The 22,916-nt window shown below is 45.3% G+C and overlaps 1 pseudogene; it reads right to left on the bottom strand.

The window, feature by feature from the left end:
• LOC136626708 (zinc finger protein 850-like) overlaps positions 1 to 21,994 on the bottom strand; it is a 190,551-nt pseudogene extending 168,557 nt beyond the window's left edge.
• Positions 21,995 to 22,916: the final 922 nt, after the last annotated feature.

Genomic DNA, 22,916 nt, shown 5'->3' with positions numbered 1-22,916 from the left:
GCAGTCACTCATAGATGAACCACTGCCTGTTTACTTGGGCCGTTTGTCATCGGGCTTTTATGCCTGGATAAAATGAACAACTAACGATTCACAAATTAATTCCCATTTATCGTCCAATCGTTGGCCGTCTTTACACTGAATGACCGTCGTTCAGCTTCACATGTTCCACCAACTGACTGAAGGATAAGGCGGCCTTCACACTGCAGAAAACACTGCGGAGATTCCACAAGGCGAGAGAATCAGGTTTTACAAATCTCCTTCACACATAGCAGAAGTTTTCTGCTACGGATGCGCAAGAAGTATGTGTCTGCAGCGCGACTATTTATTGTGGAAACTGAGCGGAAATGGAGCCGATGTTCAGCATAGATATCATAAAATGCGGCAAAATCCACAAGTACACCTGCGTTACGGAATTTGCAGTTATTGCGCTGAGCTAATGTAGCGATTCTGTTTGAAATTCTGGGTTTGTTGATGTTTAAAAATTTAGTTTGTCCGTGTGACCGCGGTGCCGGAACTACCGCATCACAAAACACAACACATTCCGCAACAGAAACCCTGCGCATAAGAACACAAGTACAAATACAAAGTGCGCAATACAAAACAGCCAATCCCACAAGGATCATCAATCGTTCCGTGTAAAAGGGCCTTAATTACATCCCATGTGATACAATTACTGCAGATAATAAGGAGAGAGGAAATTAATGTGTAAATGTTGTGTTCTCTGTTTTTGTGCGGATGGAACAGGAGATGAATTGATTCTCAGGGCCGTTCATCCATGTTTGGGGTTAAGGCCGCTTTCACATGGGAAAAAAAATCATGCGTTTTTTCTCGCAATGCGACAGATCGCCTGTAGGTGATACCATGGTTTCCTACGGGTTCCTGCACATCAGCGATGTTTTGTAGCAGGCGACATTGTGAGACAAAAATATTGTGGGTTGCCAGAGATGCCCGCAGCTTGGAATGTTGTGTAGCCCAGGTTTCCCTACGGAGCCTTCCTTGCTGCTGCAATGCAACTTTATTGTAGGAAATCCTATTATAAAAGCCTTATAATAAGCCCTAAGAGGCACCATCCGGCTCCGGCACAAGTCTCCCGAAGCTCCCCAACACTTGTCTGAAAAACTCCGCCTCCAGGAAGTGCTGGCTCTGATTGGCTGAACTGCGGCCAGCTGTCAGTTGTGTACATATAAGCCGCGGAGCAGGAAGGGGTTAACCAGGGGGATTTATGACGCTATGAAGATACAACATGTTATCCACTATTTCTTCCCCAGTGATTTGTAGGAGTCCGGCCGCTGAAGAAGGATCGGGCGGCCAAAACGTGTCCAGCGCTTCCCACTAAATGCTACAAACAGCACATCCAGCCGGGAGCTGCGAGCCGAGAAGTTCTGGGGGATTTACTGGTTTCAGACGGAAGATTCTGGAGCGATGAGACGGCGGCTGCACCTCCCAAACCCCAGAGCATCAGTGAGCCGGCGGCCGCGAGGAACGGGGTAAGACTCCTCCGGAGCGCCGGCAGAAGCTGCTGTCCGTCTGCAGCTACTCAGCAGAAGGGGCTCCCAGGACTAAAGAGCTCATGGGGGATTCTGGGGCCGCAGGAGGCAGAAAAAGGGTCATTTTGTGTGGATTTGGGGAAAGCGCTCGTTCTATCAGTTGTGTCACTTATTTATATTCTTCTGGGGGGATTTTGTACGGATTGTAGAAAGCGAATTTGTAGTGGAGGCCGAATAATCCTGATTGTAGCTGGAGATGTTCTCTGCCTTCCGGAGGCTTCTATTCCCAGTCATGTTACAGGCCTGCCAATAGGGGGCGCTGTAGAGGCCTTGTACCATCTCCCATGTACATCCCAGACTCCCCAGAGGAGCATTACATGGCCACTAATCTCCTGCACCTCCCCGGGGTCTCCACAAGGGGAAGCTGTGACCCCCACATACCTCCACCTGCAGCCGGACAGGAGCCGTGGGGTTGTTCTGTGCTTACAGGACCTGTGATGATGTCACCATCATGTGATCAGTGTGTGGGAGGAGACAAGGGGTCACATGACCAGGTCTCTCCGCTCAGTGGATGCAGGACTCTGCTGTGTGACCTGCAGTTTATGTGTCCCATCAGGATGTATTCAGAGAGTGGATGAGCAGAGCCGAGCCTGTGCGAGACAGAGGAGCAGCGGAGCGGAGCGTGTGCGAGACGGGGGAGCAGAGCGGAGCGTGTGCGAGACGGGGGAGCAGAGCGGAGCGTGTGCGAGACGGGGGAGCAGAGCGGAGCGTGTGCGAGACGGGGGAGCAGAGCGGAGCGTGTGCGAGACGGGGGAGCAGAGCGGAGCGTGTGCAAGACGGGGGAGCAGAGCGGAGCGTGTGCAAGACGGGGGAGCAGAGCCGAGCGTGTGCGAGACGGGGGAGCAGAGCCGAGCGTGTGCGAGACGGGGGGGGGGGGGGAGAGCCGAGCGTGTGCGAGACGGGGGGGGGGGGAGAGCCGAGCGTGTGCGAGACGGGGGGGGGGGGGGGGGAGAGCCGAGCGTGTGCGAGACGGGGGAGCAGAGCCAAGCGTGTGCGAGACGGGGGGGGGGGAGAGCCGAGCGTGTGCGAGACGGGGGGGGGGAGAGCCGAGCGTGTGCGAGACGGGGGGGGGGGGGGAGCCAAGCGTGTGCGAGACGGAGGAGCTGAGCCGAGCGTATGCGAAACGGGAGCAGAGCCAAGCGTGTGCGAAACGGGGGAGCAGAGCCGAGCGTGTGCGAGACGGGGGAGCAGAGCCGAGCGTGTGTGAGACGGAGCAGTAGAGCCGAGTCAGTGTAAATGCACATCCTGGAGCGAGAAGGGGTTAAAGTCATAGAAAGTGCGGACGAATGATGATTTATATCAGTGTGATTTCCATCTACCAATCTGGTCTTCGCCCCCAACCTCCGGCCTCCGTTGCTGCACCTATCCAGATGGAATGAGGATAAAATTGAAATTTGGGCAAAAATGAACCGTCCCCATGACGCAATAACAGGCCAATGATGACCCTTGTTTTATATCACAACAGAAGGTGAATGGAACACATATTACCGCCTCCGATACTCGCCCAAGAATAATCCTACACCCCTTACCCCACCGATCCATCTTGGATTGTCGAACCCAATGTCAATGCGATCACCTAAAGAGATTACATCATTCTCCCAAAGACCTCTCCCAACCTTTGTGCTGGTAGAAACTAGTTCCCCCACTCGTAGGGCCCCCAAAAAGCTAACAAAACAGCCAAGCAAAATAAACCTGCCTGATAAACATTGTGACACAAACCCTCTAATGTAGCTTCCAGCCATTCCAACAATTTAATAAAGAGACTGGCCTTGGTTTGTCTATATGAACCTTACCCCATCTGAAGCTCTTCAGGGCTCGGCCAACTGAAGGTTTTTAGTCACTTCCTATAAGCCTGTAACTTTATAACTAAAAGCCAAAGCTACTATTAAACAATTAACGTCAGCTATCGACCTATCGACAAGGGCACAGCGGAATGCATTGCTCAGGCAATATAATAGGGTCCCAAATCTATGGTCATCAGTCTATATGTCCCCCAACTAGACCACCCAACAATCTTCCCATTCACAACAAGCTGTTTCGTAAGCTGTCAACGTACCCAGCACCAATGACGCCTGAATCAGATGGCTAGCTGCTCATCGACCAATTTCCAAAGCTGTGGGGCGCAAACTCTCCCTTCCTCTTCTGCTTGAAAACGCTCCCACGGACATCGAGGGAGAGTCTGCAATAGAATTTTCAATACCCGGAACATGAACAGCTACCACCCAAACATTTGAGTACAAAGCTTGTAGCACTAGATGATACAGCCAACTAACTACAGGAAAGGAAGATGCTGTTGGGCTGTTAATGGTGTGCACCACCTCTAAATTATTGAAGTGAAACCTAACTTTTTTTGTTTCAAACCCATTCACCCGATAGTGTTACCGCCACAGTTATAGAGAAAATAAAACTTTGTGACCAATCCTGAGTTAACCCAAGACTCTGGCCATTAAGCAGCACACCATTGCCTTGATAAAATGCGCCGAACATGGAACTACCTGCAGCATCAGTAATCAATTTGCTATCAAAATTGTCAATAGTCAACCCAATCATCAAGGACTTCCCATTTTACTGTTCAAGAAAAGACGTTCATACCTTCAAATCTGCCTTGTGTTCTCGTGTTCTCTTCTCTAATTAATAAAATGATGGGTCGATGTTACTCCAGCCCTGATCGCTGCCAAACCAGATATGCCTAATCAGACATGCAAAATTAAGTTTACCAAGGAGGGATTGTAGCTCCCTCAGCATAATCTTATTAATGTGACGAGCCTGACCAACCTCTTGGCGAAGACTCCAAGTTGTCTGCCCACAATCTACATTCCATTCTCTCCATATTAATAGTCATACCTAGGAAAGCAATGCAATTGGAGGGATCTTCTGTTTTCTCCGGAGCTAGTGAAACCCCAAAACGTTGTGCCACCCATTGTATAGTCAATAAGAGAGAAGAACGCACTTGCAAATTTGTCAGGCCCAAACATAGAAAATTGTCCAAATAGTGTATAAGTGAACCAGTGCCTGCCACTTCTCTCACTTCCCACTCCAAAAAAACGAACCGAAGGCCTTGAATTTGCAGAGGAAATCGAGCAACCCATAGACAAACACTGATCAGCAAAATAGGACGTCTCCCAATAACACCCTAACAAATGAAAGCTCTCAGAACGAAACAGGAAAAGCCTAAATGCCAATTCAGTATTGGTCTTCACCAATATCGACCTTCTGCACCCAAGCAACGGCCGCGTCAAATGACATTATACACCATGGAGCAAAGCTCCAGGTCTATTTCATCATTGAACGACGCACCTTTTGGATGTAATAAATGATGAATTTGCCGAAAGTTATTCGGCTCCTTTTTGAGGACTTTTCCCAACGGGGAATCAATGAAATTCAGAAAAGGAGGTTCTCTAGAAGGCCCAGACATGCGACCTAAGAGCAGCTCCTTTGTCAGCTTGTAAATGACTATGTGCAGATGCAGTAGGGCAGACCGAAGATTTTGTATTGGAACAAGGAATTCGATGTAGAGGCAGTGAAATACTAAAACCATTGTTATAAACAGATTACAGAAGTTGTGCCTTAAGCCTATCAGGGAACGTATTTAGAAACGTGACCATCTATGGAAGTTTCACCAGAGTTGACTCTTTACACTTTCCTTTTCTAAAGCAAAGGGATGCCTCATGGGAAGTCCCGTTACAGTAGGAACAGATGTGCTTAAATTTACAGTTTACAGCAAACACACTAGCCTTCATTAAATTGCCAACACAGGACTGTTTTTTGCCCCGCTGACTAAGCAGGCTGCCCAGAAGTATACGAACTACTGGCCGAGCCAGATGACCCATCTAACCCTTGAAATGACTGCCTATATCTTACTATGGCCATCTCCCTCAACCACAGGTTAATTATGTTGTGGTCTCATCTAATATTTGAGCGTACAGGTTAACTGCTCCTCATATCATAAATATATTGAACCAAAAGAGTTGTCCACACTGAAATCGGAGGTGATCACCCACAAAACGAAATTTGGCTACACTATCATAACAAATCAATAGCTGCCTAACACTTCCCCAAACCTACCCTTCCTAACACCTGACCTGGATGCTTCCCCCCTGCATCCCTGACCTATCCTTACTCCTGCTAACTCAGTTTGACTGTTAAAATTCAATGGACACAACATAGACACATACTCATCAGGCTGTATAGGAGCTGTGGGCCCAGTAGCCATTACCATGGAATCCTGATAATCCTGTGGAGATATCATCGTACCCTCATCTTCTGGATCTGGAGAATCTTCCGATGTTTGGACTGTCTGTAATGAAGAAGCTGCTCTGGTTGCTATACCTGCTGCCTTGGATGAATGAGCTCTCCTCCGCGCTGAATGGCCAGCCTCCTACTGCCCGTTTAGATTGTGTCGCTGACTGAACTGCTGTGTGACCTCTCACATCTTCTTTTATCTGCTCTACAGACTAACTGGAATGGTCCTTGACCAGGACCTTGCTAGGAATACTTTCCGCAGGGCTAAATCCAACTTTTGTTTGATGGGTGATGATTAGAGATAAGCGAGCACCAAAATGCTCGGTGCTCATTACTCGAGCCAAGCTTTTTCTAATGTTTGAGAGCTCAGCTCGAGTAACAAACCCCATTGAAGTCAATGGGAGATTCAAGCATTTTTCAAGGTGCCCGATGCTCTGCATTGTTTTCAATGGAGCCGCAGCAGCTGCTGACGACTCCATTGAAAACAATGGTCTTCTGGCACCCCAGCATTGCTTTTCATGGAAGGGCTTTACATATAAGCCCTTCCCTAAAAAAAAACTATTTTAGTGTTAAAAATAAAAAACCCAAAAAACCTTACCCTCCGCCGTTGCCGTGTCCCCCGTGGGGATGAAGAACACATCTGCTGCATGTGGCAGATGTTTCGTTCATCACCGCTAGTAAAAAGAATTCCCTGCGGGGGGCGTGGCCAAGCAGCCGAGCTGACCGGCCACATGTAAGAAGGGCTCCTGCTCTAACCGACCAGCCAGCAATCCTGCACCCATCCTGAGGACTCCCAACCCCAATATAACAGCTCCGAAGGAGAAAGGGAAGAGGCTAGACCATCAAAGCAGCTACTGGAGCACTTACAGCGAAAGCAGCACCAGCGGGGGATCCGAGAAGCCGGGGCTGCCGCCACCACACAGCACGGGGTACCAACCAGCCGGTAAGACCCTAGACCTGGCACCGCATAAGCGGAGAGAAGGGAGGGAGAGGTCCGGACCATCAGCGGTGCCTCAGAGCATCAGCAGTGCCCACGCAGCACCCGCAGTGAGGACGCCCTGACGGCAGACACGTGGAGCCGCGATCGCCGCCACCATTTTGCAGGGGAGACTATCGGCCAGCGGACGGCCACCTAAGCTCAGCGCACCTCCCCTGACACAAGGAGGGAAAGGACCGGACACCCGGCGACGCACCCGCAGCGCCAGCAGCTACAGCGGAGCTAACGGTGGACCCGCGGCGCCGCAGCCGGTATCACCGCCATCTTGTGGACAGGGCTGACAGACCGTGTGGAGAAGGGCCGAGCAGAGAGGGCACGCAGAGACCCCCTCCTAAAAGAGAAAGGCAGCACCAGTAGCGGCAACAAACAGTTAAGTGAACAGGGCAGAAAGGGCAGCAGCCATTGCACCTTGTATAACCCAGAGACTGGAAACGGAGCCCCTTCCCCACCATACCTAGTGGAGAGACCACAGAGGCAGCCATAGAATATCCCCAGTAGAGGGAAAGGGTGGCACGAACCCCGAAGAAAGTCCCCCACAGGTGACAGTAAGCGACCACCGCTAGCAAAACGCACGCCCCGGGTAAAGAAACCGCAAATCACAGCAGCCGGACGGGACGCGGGCGAAACACCTTACAGGCCAGTGTGAATACCACACATTCAAATCCTGCACTGCGTACAACTGACAGCCTAACTATAAAAGGAGGGGGAAAAAAATAGGACACTTTAATATCCCGCACCATAAACCAGAGGCAAGCAACCCGATACGCTGCAAAACCTCTCCAAAGAGGGAACCTCAAAGCAACCTATCATGGGACCTACCAGACAAAACGCAACAGCAGATAAACTAAAAGCGTTTGCCAGAAGCGAAAATCGCAAAGATCCAGGCTCTGATTCCACACCATCAGCCCCGGTGGGCTCATCCCCCCCAAAAAAAGGACACCAATTCAAACCCACCAGAGGGTACAGTTCAAACCCTGCAACAACTATCCGAGCAGTTACTAACTGCAATCCAAACATCCACGACTACCCTTACCAGCAAAATCGACGAAGTTAAAATGGATGTGAGCCTCCTTAGACAAGACCTCCAAAACCTGAGAGAGAGAGTCACAAACACGGAAGACAGAATATCCATACTAGATGACACGGTTTCTCCAATGTTGGCTGCAATACGAGACCTCACACAAAAAGCTGAATATTAGAGATAAAAAGCAGATGACCTTGAAAATCGTTCATGACGAAATAATCTGCGCATAGTTGGACTGCCGGAACGAACCGAGGGACAAAGACCCGAAGAATTCTTAGAGAAGTGCCTCCGCGAACTTCTTCCCAATGCTGATCTATCACAGGTTGTCATCGAGCGGGCCCACCGTGTGCCAATGAAGCCGCCCATACCCGGGGCCCCACCTAGACCCCTACTAGCAAAATTACTCAACTCTCGTGACAGAGACATTATTCTGCAAGCAGCTAGAAAAGGAGGACCCCTACGCCATAACAACGCCGCGGCGTCTATCTTCCCGGATTTCTCAGCAGACCTCCAAAAACAAAGAGCGTCATTCTTCAGTGTTAAAAGGCAACTTCGTAATTTACAGCTCCCGTATTCCATAGTGTATCCAGCACGACTGCGAGTGATCGACGGAGATCGTACCCGCTTCTTTACCTCACTATCTGAAGCAGAAGAATGGTTAACCACTAGACGACGACCAGAAAGACTGTAACGTATACAAAATCTAACCATTTCTTATCTCCCTTTAGGTGTCGGGACTTCCATATTATGCACAAACACGTTGCCAAAATTACGTAATTGTATTGCTAACTCTTAAGACCAAAGATGAATCGCTCCCCCCTTGCCGCCCCCGTCACAACCCCTCCCCCCCCCATCCTCATCCTCCACCCCCCCTTTTTTTTTTCCTTCTCCTCTCTCTTCCTCCCCCCCTCCTCATTCTCACCTCCCCTCTGCCTGAAAGGGAGTCCAACTAACAAACGTACAACATGATATGGTCGGTCCACACTATTGTTTCAACAACTCAACAAAACCACAAGTATAGCGAACATTGAAGCTATGCTATGTAGGTTTCCCCAAGTAAGAATTAGCCACGAATACTAACACAGGAAGAGAGTATTTAAAGCCTGTTTGATTACAAGTTGTAAAAGTTATCAGTTGGTAGTACACTACCGCATTGTTTCTAAACTGTATGCATCAGATGCTTAATGTTCCTCCTGTAAATGTACTGAAATACGATTGCATAGTAGGTGACAAAAATGTTGCTGGGCGTGAAGGGGGGACTCCTAGTGGCCAAGATATCATAGAAAATCCTATCCGGACTCAATTAAATCACCTCCGCCAATGGCAGAGATAACCTTTGTGTCCTGGAACGTCAGAGGCATGGGATCTCCCAGAAAGCGAACTACAATAAATTCTTTAATACGCTCCTGGCGACCACATGTATTGTGCCTACAGGAGACCCACCTCACGCCTGAAACTTCTAAACTCTTGCCAAAACCATGGATCCAGTGGTCAGCACACGCATACCACACAACATATTCCAGGGGGGTATCCTTATTGATAGAAAGATCACTTAGATGGGAAGTGGAACATCTGAAAAGAGACTCAGAGGGCAGATTTATTTTCGTAAGATCCAAAATAAATAATGACCCGTATGTCCTCCTATGCTCCTACAATCCACCATCAACGTCAACAGCCCTCCTAGCGGAAGGTATACAATTCGCTTCATTCTCACCAGATGCAACAATTATTTGCATGGGAGACATGAATATGGTCATGGACCTGCTCCTGGACAGATTTGGGGGTGGTGCTCGGGGGGCGGGAGACACGAGCCCGACCCGCCTAGCCTCTATGATCTCGGTGACCGGGTGGCTGGATCTATGGCGAATATTTCACCCTCATCAGCAGTTTTCCTGCCACGCAACCCACAACCACGCGCTGAGTCGAATAGACTACATATTTGGATCCCCCTCACTATTCTCAAGAATTCAATCCATAGAATTCCTCCCAAGAGGGGTGTCAGACCACTCACCAATCCGCATGACTCTCAAAAATTCAGGCTCCCCTGTTATTAAGAGGCAACAAATACACCCGTTTTGGCTCTCACTGCTCGGCCCAAATGACCGTATAGCAGACCAAATCCAAATATACTACGAAGCACAAGAAGCGAACTCGGACAGGATGCTGGTATGGAAGGCCTTTAAACCATATCTCAGCGGTTGCTTCAAATCCTCAATCTTCTTTATTTAAAAAACCACAGCAAAGGAAGGAGAACAATTGGCAGAACAATGCCAACAACTAGAAAAAGAATTCATATCTGACCCCTCAAACACTAAAAGAGACAACTGGCTACAAGCAGGCAGAGAGTATCTGGTATACCTAAAAGAGAAGGCCCAGAGAAAATTATTCTTTACCCGTCAATCCTTCTTCAAATTAGGTAACCAGTCCAGTAAATTACTAGCCTATATGGCCCGACAAGAGACTGCCTCCCCGTCTATACTTAGAATCAAATCAACTGAGGGCACAATAATTACAGACCCCAAAGATATATTAGGTAGATTCCAACAATTTTACCATGACCTATACCAATCCCAAACTAACTACACTTCAGCAGAACTAGAGACTTACCTATCCAATATAACATTCCCAGTACTACAAGAAACACATAGATCCCTACTAGACTGCCCCATTACAACAGAAGAGATAGAGGAGGCAATGAAGGACATGGCAAATATAAGACCCCAGGCACAGACAGCCTACCAGTAGAGGTCTACCTACACTATAGAGAGGACATAACACCACAATTACTCTCGTTATATGAATATATATTTGAAAAGGAACACCTCCCAGAGTCGATGCTAGAGGCCAACATAGTCCTCATCCTAAAACCCGATAAAAACCCAGAAGAGTGCGGGTCATATAGACCTATCTCTCTCTTAAACACAGATTATAAAATCCTTACCAAAGTGTTAGCTTCTACACTGAATCAAGCAATCAAAGACATCATACACCCGGACCAATCCGGTTTCATCCCGGGAATGTCCATGTCAGACAACATCAGAAGGACACAGGTAATCACGCAGGTGGGATGGAGGTGGAGATCGAATTGGGCTTTGGCCTCGCTGGACACAGCTAAGGCATTCGACTCAGTAGAATGGCCATACCTGATAGAGGTCCTGCGAAAATTCGGATTCGGAGAATCGTTTATTAAATGGGTTTCTATCCTATATAGTGCCTTGACGGCCAGAATAGTGGCCTGATCTCCACCTCCTTCCCACTCTACAGGGGGACCCAACAGGGTTGCCCGCTCTCCCCCCTCCTATTTGCAATTGCCATAGAACCCCTGGCCTTAAAGATCCGACAACACACACTATACAAGGGAATCCAGATTGGACCCAGAGAAGACAGGATAGGACTATATGCAGATGATATAATACTCTACATGTCAGAACCCTAAAGTACCCTACCGCTGGCCATCTCTCAAATAGATGAATTCGGAAATTTCTCAGGCTTACGTATTAATTGGCAGAAGTCTACCCTTATGCCGCTGAGAGAGGAGGAATGGAGGACGGGAGAAGTGTATCACAACCTACAAATTGTTCCCCAATTCAAATACTTAGGGATCTATAGCACCAAAGACGACACCCAAAGTTTTGATCTAAATATCGCACCTCTAATGACAACCCTACAACTAAAACTAAAAGCCTGGAGCCCCCTACCATTATCTGTAGCAGGTAGAGTAAACCTTATTAAAATGATAATACTCCCCAAATATTTATACCGTTTGGAACACGCAGAAACAACTATACCACAGAAATTCTTTAAAAAAACCAACTCATTAATAACATCATTCATCTGGGGGAAATCCAGAGCCAAACTTCGCATGGAGACTCTACAAAAACCCAAAGAACTAGCAGGGATGGCATTACCAGACTTCAAAATATATTATCTAGCAGGGCAAGTCAGATATATACGCTACTGGCTGTCGGGCTCTCCTCTCCCGAACTCCGAGCACCATCTAATGTTCTTCCTCTCTGAGGTATCGCTCTGGATCCTCCTGGAAAAACCAGGACTGTTGACTAGACAGATGCTGCCCATCCACAGACTTGCAACAAGTGTCTGGAAGGCATGTAAGCAATTGACTAAACAGGAAGACACCCCCCTGGAACCCCCTTATGGAATAACAGAGCATTGCCACATTTATTGAACCTACTAGACAGACAATTTTGGTCCAACCTGGGAATTACCACGCTAGAACACCTATATATTGATGGAATACTAGTCTCCTTTGAGCAACTACAGCAACTATACCAGGTACCTAGAACAGGCTTCTTTAGATACCTACAACTCAGATACGCACTGACAACCCAATTCCCAGAACCCAGACGACCCTTCTCCACATACCTACTAATAGGTATACTGCGCACCCAAGGTCCCAGGGGCCTAATTTCGACGCTATATACTCTTCTATTATACTCTAAGATCCCCAACACACAAATGGCGGTGCTGGAAAGATGGAGAGAACTGACTAATGAGGACTGGGAGTCCGCAATGGCTACGTACACTGGGGTCTCACCAGCCGCAAACAATAAACTAACCCAATTATATATTCTGCACCAATGTTATCTAACACCAACTAGACTCCACAAAATGAATAGATCAGCTACCAGTCAATGCCACCGCTGTTGCGCACCCAACGCAAACTTTAACCACCTGATTTGGGGCTGCCCGATGGTATACACGTACTGGCAAGAGGTCACACAGTTCCTAACCCAATTAATGGGAATACCAATACCACCGGACCCAGTAATGTGTCTGTTAGGTGTCACAGATGAAGAACAATGGCAACACTATGATAAAATATTCCTCACTAAAGTATTATTAGTTATAGCGCTATGATGGATGGACAGGCGCCCCCCGACAATCACAAAATGGCAGAGTATCATTAACTCTGTCCTACCATACGAAAAAATAGTCTACAAAAACAGAAAATATCCCAAAAAATTCGATAAGGTTTGCGGGACCTGGTGCGGGTCAACAAACACAAACTTCACACAAGAAATGTTTCAAAATTTATTAAGACGAACCACACCCAGGCTTGATATGTAAAATAAGTAGCAACGTCATTAATACTATAGATGCACGTATTAATATATGCTTGATAAATGCAGAGAAAATGTAACGTATTTGTGTACCGAATATCGACACCAAAGAGCTCTCTGATGTATGCAAAGTTAACCTAATTGTTATTGTATGTAATGCATACTGTTCAATAAAACGAGTTTAAAAAAAAAAGAATTCCCTGCTGCTACATCTGCCACATCTGTGACAGATGCAGCAGAGGAATTCTTCAATTCCCTACCGCAGCTGTCACACATGACAGCTGCAGTAGAGGATCCTGCTGCCGCTACCCATAAGTGGATTTCAGGTAAGGGCTTTAATATAGGCCCTTCCCTGAAAAACCAGAAAAAAAATAGTGTAAAAAATAAAACGCCTCTTGGCCTGCTACCTGACCCTGACAGTAGGCAAGGGAGAATACCAAACCACAGTATGAATAACCAAGGGAAAGGGGAACTTAATTGAAAGATGCACAGTAAACTCCAGGAGAATCTGGACACAGCTACAACAACCATGACCAACTGAACTAAAAGCAGGACTTGCAAGCAGACATCCAACGACTGGCAACCACCAAAACACTTACTAAAAACTCCAACACACATAAGCAGATGCAATAGCAAAAATATGTATGAGGCATTGGTTCTTATTTAAGCTGCTAAGATCCTTAAGCTCACAAGCCCACGACAAGGGTCCTCATTGTCTCGTTAGTCCCTATACTAGCAAGACAACTAAATCCCAGGACTCTTACTTACAAGCGGGGTGATTGTGCCAGTAGTGGAAGCCCCACACTGGAACGTAGAGGCCTATTTTCCTCTAGTTGGCATACATTTGCTGAACAGGACACAGTTCACACACAGACAAGGGACATACAACTTGAACAAGGAGCTGATCACGCAAAGTCTGGTCACTTACACAGATACTGACAATGTTGCTGTTCACATGAACAACATGGAATCCCACCCAGAAATTAATGCAAGCAACACCACAGCAGAACATGCATAACTCCAAAAAACAAGGTTCTTAAAGGAAATTAGGTAAAATAGCAAAAGGAATAAATGACCAGCACCCTCTAGAAGAGCGGCTGGCATTTATATGAGGCAGACCAGTGGTGATTGGCTGGCTGGAGAACTCAACACTCAGCCACAAAAATCATCCCACACCTGTGCTCCTGGAAGCCCATAGTACTAAAGGTCCCAGGAGCACAGTGCGAGACGAGCTGATTCTTATATAGGTTCATACCACATACAGCATCTGTTGACTATCGCCTAGTGTGAAGAGGAGAATCTTCCAGATAAAAGATTCGTTTCTTAATTATGGCCTTTGCAGCAGTAAAGTGACTCTGAATTGGCTACACTTTGAGGAGCACCGGACCCTCCTTATCTGCTCCAGATTGTAACTACAAGGTACTGTCGTACGGGGTCTTATTGAAGGATGATCGGGGTCAGTTTCTTTATGCTTTTAAGCCTTTTTATGTTTGGTAGAGTTCTTACATCACGTCATTGATAACAGAAGATGGGCATTGAATTTATGCTGCTACAATGGTCCCATCCCAGAATTTGTATCTTCTGGACTGAGTTAATCTTCTTTAAGGTGGTCACCTTCCAGCATTGGCTTTTTCTGGTGTATCACTGATGGCTCTTCCTGACGAGGAACACTGAAAACATTATACCCGTATTTTGTGATACACATAACTAGGCGATAGCGTACCATTAAAAAGAACACAAGCATGTAAGGTTTTACACATTTATTAGTGATTGGTAACAACTTTGAGACTTAACTATATATATAATAATGTGAAATTTTCCATTTTTAGATAACAGACTTTATTTGGCAATTGCATGTATTTCTTATTCCTGTAATACATGTAACTAAACTTTTAATGTTGGATTTTTTTTACTTGTACTATTTATCAGTTAATTTGCCAAATGCAAAATATTTGTTTTTTCCTGTGAGTTTTTGACTTTTAAGTAAAATATTCCCCACATTCAGGATATGAAAATGGTTTCTCCCCTGAGTGACTTCTCTGATGTCCAAGAAGATTTGATTCAGCTGTAAACATTTACCACATTCAGAACATTTATAGTTTCTCACCTTTTGTGAATTCTCTGATGAGAAGTAAGATTTGATTTATGGTTAAAACACTTATCACATTCTGTACATGAATATGGTTTTTCCCCTGTGTGAGTTCTCTGATGTGCAACAATATGCGATTTCTGGCTAAAACATTTCTCACACTCTCCACATGCATATGGCTTCTCCCCTGTGTGAATTCTCTGATGTGTGACAAGATTTGATTTTTGAGTAAAAAGGTTTCCACATTCAGAACACGAAAATGGCTTCTCCTTTGTGTGAATTTTCTCATGTCTAACAAAAGCCAGTTTATTGCTAAAACATTTCCCACATTCAGAACATGAAAATGGTTTCTCACCTGTGTGAGTTTTCTCATGTCTAACAAAAGCCAGTTTATTGCTAAAACATTTCCCACATTCAGAACATGAAAATGATTTCTCCGCTGCGTGAATTTTCTGATGTAGCACAAAATTTGATTTACTGTAAAAACATTTCCCACATTCAGAACATGAATATGGCTTCTCCCCTGTGTGAATTCTCTGATGTACAGCAAGATCTGATTTTCGTCTAAAACATTTCCCACATTCAGAACATGAATACGGCTTCTCCCCTGTGTGAATTCTCTGATGTAGAGCAAGATCTGATTTTCGTCTAAAACATTTCCCACATTCAGAACATGAATACGGCTTCTCCCCTGTGTGAATTCTCTGATGTAGAGCAAGATTTGCTTTATTGCTATAACATTGCCCACATTCAGAACATGAAAATGGCTTCTCTCCTGTGTGAATTCTCTGATGAAACACAAGATTTGATTTATTGTTAAAACATTTCCCACATTCAGAACATGAATACGGCTTCTCCCCTGTGTGAATTCTCTGATGTAAAACTAGATTTGATTTTCGGTTAAAACGTTTCCCACATTCAGAACATGAATATGGCTTTTCTCCTGTGTGAATTCTCTGATGTCTAACAAAACTTGATTTGTTTATAAAACATTTCCCACATTCAGAACATGAATATGGCGGCCTCTCCTCTGTGTGAACTCTTTGATGTTGAACATTTGTTTTGTAAATTGTATTTTGTTTCACATTCTGTAATGAATCAGAAGATGGAACCTGTTTAGAAGGATCAGAGGACAGATCTTTGCTGTGAAGGGCTGAGGATATATTTGGGATAATCGTAGGCTCTTCATATGTATCTTGTATGTGACCATAATCTTTCACTTTAGAAGCTGTTGATATCAGATGTCCCTCTGAGCCCCGGGTGTCATCATCTGCCAAGAATAAAGTCGATTTTAATATTTTTGGATATTACGAAATAATTAGGCTGATTATAACATTTATATTTAAAATGTTCGTACAAACTAATGAAAGACGTATTAAAATTCAAACATTAAAAGTATTTTCCCATTCACTGGAGCCACAACAATTTGTGAAGCCCCTAATCTACTGACAAACATCCTAATAGACTGATTATTTAAGCCAATAAGCTTATATTTTCTATTTTTCATCTCCCCGTGGAAACTGAGTATTTACGTGCTGCTTTCCTTCCGTGTGGTGACGGTAATTTAGTACATACAGCTGTAGCTCTCATCTGTTGCTCTTATCCGTGGCTCATACAGCTAATAAGGTTACAGAGAACAGGAGCTTTTAGAAGAAAGTATCACACATCATTCAGGTGTCTAAGGAGAGTAGGAACACCTCCAGTTCTCATTCCATGGATACAGGTCAAACAGTACAGGAATCACAGGGAAGTGCAATGCATTTTGGAGCTCCTATAAACAGACTTGCCTCCTTTTTCAAGCATAGAACATAGAGATATAAAGCCTCTGTATGCTTCTATGTTTACTTTATAAGCAAACCTAAAGGCTCGCTGGTGCCTGCAAACTCCTCATCTAAGCAAATGCATCCTCTATTTTTCTGCAAACCACTCATCACTGGGTGAATCGCTGATGTGCTGGATATTAGGGATATGAAGATATGTATCCATGATTTCAATGGATAGCGAAACTCGCCTAGTTCCATGGACGCAATGGCAGATCTCAATAACTCCATGCGGAAGTGTTGAACCTTGACATATTGATCTAACCTCTTAAGATCCAAAACGGGTCGGACAATGCTGTCCTCCTTGTGTAACATAAAGAGATTGTAATAGAATCCCCTGTACTGTTCTAAAGGGGAAACAGGGACAATTATACCCTTAGAGGAGAGTGTGTATCACACATACACAAAGGCTTTTGAAGTAGAAACCGCAATTCTGGAAGTGAAGAAGCAGTCTTGGGGGTGGGCAGAAAACTTCATGGCATAGCTCGAAGAGATGACCTCCCGTCACAGATGTCTGAGAAATGAGTGAGTTGGGTCTCCCTGAATAGGGAAAGCCGTCCCCCCACTCTGGATGGCTTGGTTGGGGACAGCCATACACACGGAAGATTTAATACATGCGGACTTGGAGTATAGTGGTTGAGGACAACAGGATGGACTCTGTTTGCAAGAGAGCCTTTGGCTTTAGTCTTGCAAGAATTTTTTGCTATCCAAGGTTCGGGGGCTGAAGCGACAAAAGGAACAAAACTGAGGACTCTTCTTCTGTGCAGAACAAGGCACGGCTGGATTTGTTTTGTGGCAAATGAGAACATTTACTACTAGTAGCTTCAGAAAAAATCTTAGTTAGTCGTGAACTGGTGATAAAGACCCAGGAGAAGGAGTCCTCCAGCATCCCCATGGACTGTAGCCACATGAGATACTGCCTGCCTCCAGCAGGAACACCGCAATGGTTTTCCAAGCTGTAAGGAGTACAAAAGGAGGAGAAAATGAAACTGCCTCCAGTAGGGAAGCCTTCATACTACCCAGGGGTATGCCACACTAAGCAGGTGGTCATGTGTTTCATCAGCGAAAACGTTTTCAGATACGTTAAATAACAATTTTAAAAAATTAAAGAATATATAAATTGTAATATCCGATGTGCGGTCTGTATGATCACATGTGATATCTGTAAGTTATCCTATGTGGGATGTACGTCTAGAAAATTAGAATATTGGAACATTTGCAGGATACAGTGAGGCACATTGGATCTTCCATCTGTAAACACGGTGCCTATAGGGTGTGGGGATATAGCTCAGTAGGCGTGCAGGTTCTTGATACACAGAGACGGAACACCAGCGGATGCAGTCCAAATACAGGCATGGCCTGCGCTTATTTCTACACCAGAAGCATAAAAAATCCAACCTTAACTTCAGGTAAACAAATAATAGTCCATAATCCAGATATCCGGTAAACAGGCAATAGTCCAGAGCCCAACGCTCTGGTCGCACTTCGCCGCTGCAAAGCACAGCAGGGCTTCTCCCTCCAAGCCAGTCACACAGGCTGCCAGGGTCCAGCAGCCATCTTAGCTCTCTCTGTGTCTGTGCACCTGCTATTTATGTGCACACTTTGGTCTGGCTCAGCCTCAGCACCTGGGCTGATTGGCCTTGCCCACACCCTGGAGTGGCGGAGGTGGAATGGACAGCCCCACTACCAACCTGCCATCCATTCCAAAAAAAACACGGCCCGGATTTTTTTTAAAACAACAGATCTCCAGCAACTACTTGCTGGAGACCACATTACACTCCCGGTTTCTTATGTCTTGGAGAGCGAGACATGACCCTCCTCCAGTCCCCTTATGCATAATACCGGAACCGAGGGGGCGACGTAGCGACTATCCACCACTACACCCCTCAGTACCTCACAAGGGTTAAACCTTAGAAAGGAAATAAAGTAGCATTATTAATTATATCAGTATGCACACAACTTGTTGATGTGTCTGTAGTTGTCTTATTAATCTCCTGCCGTATTATTTGTGTATGCAGGTATTTTACTATATTGCTGGTATATGGGCCGCCCACGGATCTGTGATTGTATCATGTGGGGTGACTCCATTGTCAGAAATGGTTGTTCAGGGAAGATTCACATACACTATGACTAAAGACTGAGTGTTGGTCCAAAACGCATCATAGGGGGCGCAATCTTTCTACGGTTTGTGACCTCTTTTAAAATGGATTTCAAAAATGCTATTTGGAGTCTCCATGTGCGGGACTGATAGATTTACACTTAATGTGATTTACATCATCCCTTAAGTTTTTTCAGTAGCGAATAATGAAAAAAATGCTTAACATTGTCTTTGGCTGAAAAAGGTAACATAAAGCTGAAAACCTGACAACGCAGACTCTTCTCTACATGTAGTCTCACCTGGGGGGTCATCTGTAGGAATCTCCTCCTTACACGGCTGATCCCCCCTCACATGTGTCTCTGTAGGATCAATATGGAGCAGATCTTCATCCGGATTCACAAGCTGTGAAATAAATATTGTAAAAGTCATCACACAGTTGGAGAAGTCGTGTGGAAGGTTTTATATGGCCAGAAAAGGTCATTAATTAGTATGAGGAGCCGGAATGACATGACAGCAGTAGTGATCGGGGCCAAATAGCTGCAGGTCTCCTGTATAACTCCAACCTGTTGCTTCTTTATTCCAAGCAGAAGTCTCCAGAACCAGAAAATAGTAATAAGATGCGGAGATCTAATGTCTGCGGTCGGCTGTAATCCTGCTATCTGCAGCTTTCTCATTACACAAGTATCAGTCATATAATAAGACTGAACACAAGACCTTCCCAGCTGTCCTACAGACCAGAGGGGAGATTTCATGAGACCTTCTTTTCCATCTACCTGATCATCCTGTGGAAGAAGAGGACGGGGACATCTCTCTGCTGCTATTCTCTTACTGGTTCTACCTGCAGAAAGCACAGACAGCCACTGAATTCATTCTCTACATACAAATAATAAAGGCCGTGTGGATTTAGTTCTGTCTATTACCTGGTGATGAGGGGGGCTGGTGGTCCTCCATCATGACGTCCTTGTACAGATCCTTGTGTCCTTCTAAATACTCCCACTCCTCCATGGAGAAATAGACAGTGACGTCCTGACACCTTATAGGAACCTGACAACACAATGATACCGTCATCACCCAGACACGTTATACCGCCATAGCATTACTGTATAATGTCCCAGCATTCCCAGCAGAGGCACCTCTCCAGTCAACAGCTCAATCATCTTCTTGGTGAGTTCTAGGATCTTCTGCTCATTGATCTCCTCCAGTATCAGGGGGTGAGGTGGAGGCCCTGTGATTGGGCTTCCCCATCCATCAGACACCGGGGCCTGACAGCCATCACTAGAAGTCTTCTTTACTACCGTGTAATCCTGTTTATGGGGAGACATATCCAGAAATATCACTGCAGACATTCCCAGAGTCTTTGATGTCTTTAGTTCACATCTTTGTTCATCATCTCTGTTGTTCTAATCAGTCACAGAAGCAGAAGAACAACCTCCAATTGCCTTATAGTAGATCTGTTGGGTTTCCGTCATTCTAATAGAAAACTGGCTCTATTATTTTTTTCCGGCATTTATGATGAATCGGCAGTAAATCCTCTGCCGTAGATGTGAACAGAAACTGACATAGATAAGAATGATGGAACGTGACGTCATCCCCAGAATCTCTCACCTCTCCTGTAAGCTGGAAGAGTATCTCTAGGGTGAGGGTGAATATACTCTCCGCCATCTTGTCCCGGTTCCTCTCCATCCTTGTCGGGTCAATCAGGAATATTATCTGATATAGAAGATATCAGCTGAGGATCCTGAATGGAGAGAAGACGAGGCAATGTAAGCCACCACAAATCTTTGGATTATAGGGGATTCAATGACAGCTATAAATAAGGGTGTATTTACACGGGCGATTTTCAGTACGATTTCTCTGTGTTGCGATATGAACACAAATCACACGTGAAAAGAACCAATTATTTTACGAGTGATTTCACTCTCGAACTGAGAGAGATCACAGCATGTACTATTTCTGAGTGATATCACTTATCATTTTCTATGGAACTGAAGAAAAATTACATTGCTGCCCACTTGCATGCTCCAATGTAAGTGCGGCCTAAGGGTACATGCGCACAGACATTTAAAAAGTTGCGCCGAGATCCTCGGCACTTGGCCATCCCATCCATGTGCATCCGATGTACGGGACACCACACAGTGACAGGTACTGTTCTCAGCTGAGATTCGGACAAGAACGGGACATGCTGAAATTTTCTTTCACTTGGACTATTCATCCGAATAAACAAACAAGTCTACGTGAATTCACCTGATTTTCGTATTGATTTTATTATAAGAAAATGGATGAGAAAACGTTGGTGTGCGTGTACCCCAAAGATGATAAACACAAGAACTTAGTAAATAATGACATTTTTACCGCAGGGTTTATTGACCCGAACTGAGGGAATTATAGGGACCTGTGATAATTTTAATTCGGGTCAACAAAACCCATGGTCGGCCGAAACACACGTCTATATCACAGATGCGGAAATGTGTCCGTAATACGCTCATCTGAAACCTGCCTTAAAGGTTTTGTCGCAGAAAATTACTAACCTCTGGACCCCACGTTAAATACAAAATAGAGTATACTCACCCCCTTATGGCCCCTTGGGATGCAGCTGAGTGGCTACCACTGTCCACCGTTGGCTTCCGGTTGTTGTGATACGAGTGTGACGAGATTGATGATTGAATGGGTAGAAGGTATCCAGTTCATAGGTAGTAATCAATAGTATTCTTTGCCTGGACTCCTATCTGAAACAAAAGTTATTAAAGTTCACAAAGACTCTCGCTTCTAAAGCCAATGTGAGTCTACTAAAGTTCATTGAGCTGCTGTTACTGAAGGAGAAGACTGGTTTGAGCTGGAATCATAACTCATGGTCGCTTCCTTGAACGGGGACAAAGAACAAGTCACTGAACATGATCACACAAGGTGATCACGCGCTGAAATATTCTAGAAGGTTGTACTGAGGCTGTGTAAGCACGATAGTTATATGATAATAATTTGTGAAAGAGTACTGGAACATTTGTGTAATAAAAAATTATATAAAAGACAGGAATTTTCAGAGGGGATTGGGACTCTTGCGGAGGTTTCCCGGATTCCTCCTGACAATTGATATCGAGATCCCCCGATTAAGGAGTGATGCTACAATATTCAGTGATGTGTTGATTTCCCAGATTCCTCCTGACAATCGATATCGAGATCCCCCGATTGAGGAGTGATGCTACAATATTCAGTGATGTGTTGATTTCCCGGTTCCTCCTGACAATTGATACCGAGATCCCCCGATTGAGGAGTGATGCTACAATATTCAGTGATGTGTTGATTTCCCGATTCCTCCTGACAATCGATATCGAGATCCCCCGATTGAGGAGTGATGCTACAATATTCAGTGATGTGTTGATTTCCTGGTTCCTCCTGACAATTGATATCGAGATCCCCCGATTGAGGAGTGATGCTATAATGTTCAGTGATGTGTTGATTTCCCAGATTCCTCCTGACAATTGATATTGAGATCCCCCGATTGAGGAGTGATGCTACAATATTCAGTGATGTGTTGATTTCCCAGATTCCTCCTGACAATCGATATCGAGATCCCCCGATTGAGGAGTGATGCTACAATATTCAGTGATGTGTTGATTTCCCAGATTCCTCCTGACAATCGATATCGAGATCCCCCGATTGAGGAGTGATGCTGCAATATTCAGTGATGTGTTGATTTCCCAGATTCCTCCTGACAATCGATATCGAGATCCCCCGATTGAGGAGTGATGCTGCAATATTCAGTGATGTGTTGATTTCCCAGATTCCTCCTGACAATCGATATCGAGATCCCCCGATTGAGGAGTGATGCTACAATATTCAGTGATGTGTTGATTTCCCGGTTCCTCCTGACAATTGATATTGAGATCCCCCGATTGAGGAGTGATGCTACAATATTCAGTGATGTGTTGATTTCCCAGATTCCTCCTGACAATCGATATCGAGATCCCCCGATTGAGGAGTGATGCTGCAATATTCAGTGATGTGTTGATTTCCCAGATTC

This window comes from Eleutherodactylus coqui, chromosome 4 (assembly GCF_035609145.1).
Source record: "Eleutherodactylus coqui strain aEleCoq1 chromosome 4, aEleCoq1.hap1, whole genome shotgun sequence".
Classification (NCBI taxonomy): Eukaryota; Metazoa; Chordata; class Amphibia; order Anura; family Eleutherodactylidae; genus Eleutherodactylus; species Eleutherodactylus coqui.
The sequence above is the reverse complement of the archived record's forward strand: the minus strand, read 5'-3'. Positions and strand labels throughout refer to the sequence as shown.